General features: G+C 35.1%; 1 long non-coding RNA gene across 1 annotated transcript; it reads left to right on the top strand.

The window, feature by feature from the left end:
• Positions 1 to 2,603: 2,603 nt before the first annotated feature.
• Positions 2,604 to 3,895, top strand: LOC101902130 (uncharacterized). The gene is made up of 2 exons (XR_239007.5): positions 2,604 to 2,811; positions 3,649 to 3,895. It is a non-coding gene; the product is annotated as an uncharacterized lncRNA (long non-coding RNA).
• Positions 3,896 to 6,370: the final 2,475 nt, after the last annotated feature.

The following is a 6,370-nucleotide window of genomic DNA, read 5'->3' as shown; positions in this document are numbered from 1 at the left end:
ATTTTGTTTGATCAGCATAATCAGCATTTTTTTTTCCCAAATAAACTTAGGTTTGGGGTGTTTAATTGGTGAAGAATCTATAAAATTTGGGCTTGGAGTAGTGAATTAATGAAGTAACAAGTTTTGTTTACACATTTGTTGGCCCCAAATTCCCTGTCTCTGGCAATAAGGGTACCCTTCTACCTGTGGATTTAGGGAACTCACTTTTCACAGAGAAATGTATGTCCTGCTTTCAGGCAGACACAGGAGGGTCAGACCTGGCCCCAACATGCATATCCATGTGTAAAGCACGCTTCTATTACCAAAGTGGAGTCAGCAGAACCAAATAAGTGATTGAGTTTATGGCTCTATCTTTTGTGAAGTTCCTTTCCATAACATACAATTTTACGGTAACTCTAGCAACGTACAACTAACCTGTTTTGTTTGTTACCAGTACTAGATTTTTGTCTTATACACACATTTTGTGAAATTAATAACTGGTTGCTTCTTCATGTCATAGACTTGTTATTTTCTGATGTGTGTGTCTTTGAACAGTCTAACTTTAGAGTGGCTCCAACTTAATTACCATGAGAATACTTAAAAGGTGACCATTTAATTCCCTGAAAACCCTCTCTTTTTTATGCCAAAAGAACAGAGCTAAAACTCCAAAGATTGTATTTTAAGGCTCTTCATTATCGGCCTCATATATGCATGTATAATTTAATATTTTACTGTTAATCTACAGAAGATGAGGAAGGCTGAATCTTATTCCTGTGGTACAACAAACATTGGTTAAAACCTATGCCTTTTATTTCCATTTTCTCTACCTACATGCCATTCATTTATCTCAGCAGATATAAACGCAGTTGTCTTTCCTAATTCATCTTGTCAAGAGAAAACTGTAATTTATAAAATAGTTTATTCTCTCTTAATTAGGTTATACTGTCCTTATGGTAGAGACCTATACTTGGCTCATTTTTATAACTGCAGCATAATGGCTAACACCTGGTCCAAGAAATATGACTAATAAAAGTTTTTTTAGACAGAGTAGAAAACTCAGAGCATTTTAACTATACACATGGAGAAATCATAAATCAACGTGAAAAAAAATAGATCTTATTTTAGTCAAAGAATTATACATTGAATGTGAAAACATCAATGCTTTTAAGAAATAGATCACAGAGATATAGAGTTTACAGACTCTCTACCCTCTGATCTTTCTGAGTAAGAAAGACCTTTTAACCATGCTGAAGTGTGTGGTTCAATACTGGAGTGTGTAGCAGTTCCCTTCTCCAGGGGATCTTCCCAACCCAGGGATCAAACCCAGGTCTCCTACATTGGAGGCAGATTCTTTACCAGCTGAGCTACCAGGGAAGCCCAAGAAGACTGGAATGGGTAACTTTTCCCTTCTCCAGGAAATCTTCCCAACCCAGGAATCCAACTGGGGTCTCCTGCCTTGCAGGTGGATTCTTTACCAGCTGAACTACCAGGGAAGCTTTAACCATGCTAAATTTGTGCAGATTACTTCAAAAATGTGAAGCAAAAAAGTATATCAATAAAGTAAAAAACATATAACAATAAAGAATATAAAAGAAAAAAAAAAAAAAAACTACTGTCTTGAAACTGCAATCATATTTAAGCACTATTTGTACCCAAACTGGAACTGAGCTTTTATTTTCTTTTTTCCAATCAGGCAACTCCTGAATATAAGAAAATACATGAAAAATTTTATAAGATAATTTTGTTAAACTTGCTTCAGAGACTCACATTCAAATTCAAATTTAATAAGTTATATAGTTTCTGTAAGCAATACATATGTAAGTTAGGTCTGTAGGAAGACACAAAATCAAATATGCTGTTGTCTTCATGTAGAAATCCATAGCTGAGAAAGGTTACAGACACAAAATATTTAAGATTATGTTATAATGAACTTCCCATATATTTTCAAAGGGTGAATTGAGTCACCTCCCTAGGTTTTAAAATAATTTTTAGAATAAAACATAACACCTGTTCATGTATCCTTTAGCAAAGAACTAGTTCTTGGTCAGCTCTGTGTATGAAGCACCTATAAGCAAGTGGGAAACACTTCCAAAAGGAAATGTACATTATTCAAGTTCCATTCTCTAAGGAATACTATGTAGCTAATTTCTCCTTTCTAAATATCTTCCCGCTGTTAATGGCGTCACATGTGTGGTGGGTGAATGTATGCGTGTGGGTCTGAGTGTACATGAGTTACTGACGCATGCTGCTACTGTTCAGTGGCTGTCTTGTTCAACTCTTTGTGACCCCATGGACTGCAGCCGGCCAGGCTCCTCTGTTCCTGGGTTTCCCAGGCAAGAATACTGGAGCGGGTTGCTAATGTATACCATATGCCCCCCAAAATCAAGGTATTTCAAAGGATACCACATTGTAACATTTTCATGGCATTTTTTCTACATTTAACTTTTTCTATAAACAGATCAAGATGGCTAAAAACGTTGATTAGTTTTTTTTTATCATACTGTATACATTTGATTATATTAAAAATTTCAAATGATTTGTCCCAATTTCCATAGGGATGTTCTGGGGCTCTCGGCAGGCACAAGTGCATTATGATGCGTGAGTGTGTAATAAGAACAGGGAAGTGTTTCTTGATATACAGTCAGAAGATTTACCAATTGACCAGTTTGGGAGCATTCCGTATTTCTGCCCAATTTGAATGAGATTTGGTAGACTTCACAAACTTCCTACGTTTCATGCCAAGAATGTGAAGCTACAGAGTATGATTCCTTTGGCTGACATCAATGATGCCAAGTTTACTGGGTGGATTTCAGATCATCCCAGAGATAACTGGTAAGACATGACTCTGTTTTCTGCTCCTTTCTCCACAAAAGTAGCTCTCAGAGTTCAACAACTGAACATAAGTGATTTAAGAAAAGTTTAATTTATAAAATCATGGTCCGACTTAAGTAAAAGATATCTGGAAAAGAATGCAGATTTATGCTCTTACCTATAAATGGGCTATTTAATCTACAAGTCTGATGAACATCAGTAAGTGTAAGAAGAGATTAAAACTCTACCTTTGGGAGCACTCTGTTCCCACTGTCTTCAGTCATATCTCGGTTCAGTGTTTAAAACTACACACATCCAAAGATAATTAATTGTACTTTATAGTTAGGCAATGTGAGAACAAATTTGAAAAGTGCTGTCATGTATATATTTATATATTTAGCTAAATTATATAATAGAAAAACCCGTGACTTGCTTCACAGCATAAATATTTTGAGTTATACTGAGCATTATCCATTTCAACAAAAGAAAGAGAAAAAATAGTGTAAGCAGTGGTGAGAGAAGAGTAACGTGTCTCAATTCATCCATTCATTCACGCATTCTCCATAGGCACATATGGCACACCTGCCATGCTGGAAAAGCTGAGGGATTTTGTGAATACGTAAATGAATAAAACAGGCTCTACAGCTTAAGGAATTCACTACTTCCAAATACCTGCATAGCGTTCATCACATAAGAACAAGGTTCTACAAGCTACTCACAAGAGAATGAAAATGCAGGGCAGAATTGCAGTTTACCAAAAATGTGAAATTTACTTTGAACATAAGCATATCTCTCTTAGCTAGGGTGGTTTTCCTGGAGAATTCATAGATTTTATCTGTTCATTTTAAAATTCTGCAGAAATCAGTCTATGAACAGATGCAAACCAACTGGGGAACACCAGCTGTTGGACACTTGCTCAAGCCTGCTCCCTCTGAGAAGAGGAAAGCTGCCTCCGTGTTCATTCACAGAGCCCATTCCCATAAGACCCCTCCAACGGCCCCTTTCCTTGGAGAACATGAGAAGTCCCAGAGAAGTCCTCTGGTGGGGGTTCTCCCTCTTCTCAAAAGCATACACCCCCAATAAAGTTGGAAATATGCTTTTCAAAGTGTCTTCATTTCCATATTTGATGCATAGTGGGTACATTGGTTTGAATAATGCCCCCTCTGCAAACAAATTCATGTCCACATAGAACCCCAGAAAAGTTTTGAGGTTTATGGTCTTTCCAGATGGAATTAGTTAAGTTAAAATGAGGTCCTAGATCCAATAACTGGTGTCCTCATAAGAAAAAGACTCCCAGAGTCACTGAAATGTAGAAGGAAGAAGACCATGTGATGATAAAGGCAGAGACTGGAGTGATACAGCTGTAAGCCAAAGAAGGTCTAGGGCTGCCAGTAATTACCAACTAGAAGGATAAGTAAGGAAGGATTCTTCCAAGGAGAGAGGAAGGATGGTCATGCAAACACTTTGAATTTGAACTTCTTGCCTCCAGAGCTATGAGGGAATAAATATCTATTTATTAATGCAATCAAATGCATGATGCTTTATGGGAAACAAATATGGTAGAAATGGTAATTTTGGTTAAAACAGAAATTAACAGCTGTGAATATTTTAACTGATAAAGTTAAATGGAAAACTTTTACCACAAGAAGAAAATAATTAAATGGAATCCAGAAAACTAGTCGCTTTTAGTATATTTTTGCTTGATACAGCAACCTAAAGACTGAAGGCATATATTATAAATGTATTTTAAGCATTCCTGACAAAATCCTCCTCTCTTTCATCTGTTTCCTTAGGGTTGAAAGGCTTAGCTACAGTTTGAAATACTTCATAAAGATAAGTTTATGGATTCAGCATTTAATGAGACTCTTTCAGGAAATATATATATATATAATTAAAAGTATAAATCAAGACTTAAATCCAGCTAAAAGGATTGCTACTAAAGATCACATCAATTCATGCAATATTCCCTAGAGTTTCACACGTTGGAGGTAAAAAAAAAAAAAAAAAAAACTTACAGAAAATGCTGATGCTCAAATTGTAGTAATAAGGAGAAAAGGAATTAGGCTTCGTTTCACACGTTGGAGGTAAAAAAAAAAAAAAAAAAAAAACTTACAGAAAATGCTGATGCTCGAATTAGGCTTCGTATCCCATGGGGAAGGCTTTTTGTGTGTTTATTTGCTTCGTATCCCATGAGGAAGGCTTTTTGTGTGTTTATTTCTTTGGCTGTTTTGTTTTTCTTTAACATATTGAGACACAGAATCTCCAATATTCTCAGGCAATGGAAAATTCTTGAGTAAGTTTTCCAAAACGGATGCTTCTTTCTGCCAAGAATGTGGTCCTCTGTGCTAAGAATATAGGATGAGCTCTGTGTCAAATAAGTTAGCTGCCACCCCTGAAGGCATGTGAGAGGGTCAGACTGGGACCACATATCACTTTCTGCCATATGGGCTGGCTGGTGCATTCCAGTCTGTTCAGGAAAATTGGCTAAGGTTTTTATATTTGTTTACCTCTTGCACATTTTTTTCTCCTTTTTTCTTCCCTTTCTTCTTTCTTTCTCAAATATTTTATCTTGGTCAGACACAACTGAGCAACTGAACTCAACTAAACACTTCATTTCTTTCCTTATGATTTTATGTTTTCTATATTTGTAGTAACTAGTATATGCTATTTATTTTATTTATTATAAAAACAATAGTTCTGGTTAACAAGAAAAGATAATGCCTCTATATGTACAAAGAAAACTATCTAACTAGACTACTTACTGAAGCATTTAGATGGTTATAGCTTTACCTTTTTTTTTGTTCATCACTCTTTTGAAAAATTTTTTAGTACTGGACTTGTTGAGTTACAGAGCATACTAATTTTTCATTCATTTTCTCATAGCTAAACCATCCTGTAGCATCTTACAGCCATGTCCGGATGATTAAGTTACACAGTCTTTTATTTATTGGGCAAATATCTAAGATGAAAGGAAAGACAATTTGTATGCTGAATATGAAATTTTAAATGTGTGAAATGATATACATTACATAGAATAAAATAAATAACCATCAGATAGTATAGTGACTATTAGAATTTTTAATAGTACCACTTTGATTATTAAGGAGTAGGAAAGCTATTCCTTTTGTAAAATGGATTACGGAGTCCTTAATGTGTTAAATAAAATTTGGCCAACATTATATTTCAATTTAATGACAGAAGAATTGTCTGAAAAGAGAAAGGCAACAATACATGTCTTGTAAAATTAGTGAGGCGTTTTTGCCAGTATCAACATGAATATATAACCATCAAAAATGAATATTTAAAAGATGGCATGGTAATTGAGAATACATGCTTTTAATGTCTAGTTAGTCTTACATTACTGTGAAAAAACAATAAAATAAGTCAGGTTAGGTCATTTTACTAATGCTACAGAAGAAAATTGTTCATCACATTACCCCAAGGCAGATTCACAGGAATGATATTTTACTATTTTACTTTTGTGATAATTTTAGCTTTTCCCCCAGCTTTTGACTGCATAAAATGTCAAGAAAGAAATTGCTTCCAAGTAAAATACAATACATATCAACTCAAAGAATTA

Source organism: Bos taurus, chromosome 20 (genome assembly GCF_002263795.3).
Source record: "Bos taurus isolate L1 Dominette 01449 registration number 42190680 breed Hereford chromosome 20, ARS-UCD2.0, whole genome shotgun sequence".
Taxonomy (NCBI): domain Eukaryota; kingdom Metazoa; phylum Chordata; class Mammalia; order Artiodactyla; family Bovidae; genus Bos; species Bos taurus.
Note: the sequence above shows the minus strand (reverse complement) of the source record. Positions and strands in the feature narration are given on the sequence as shown.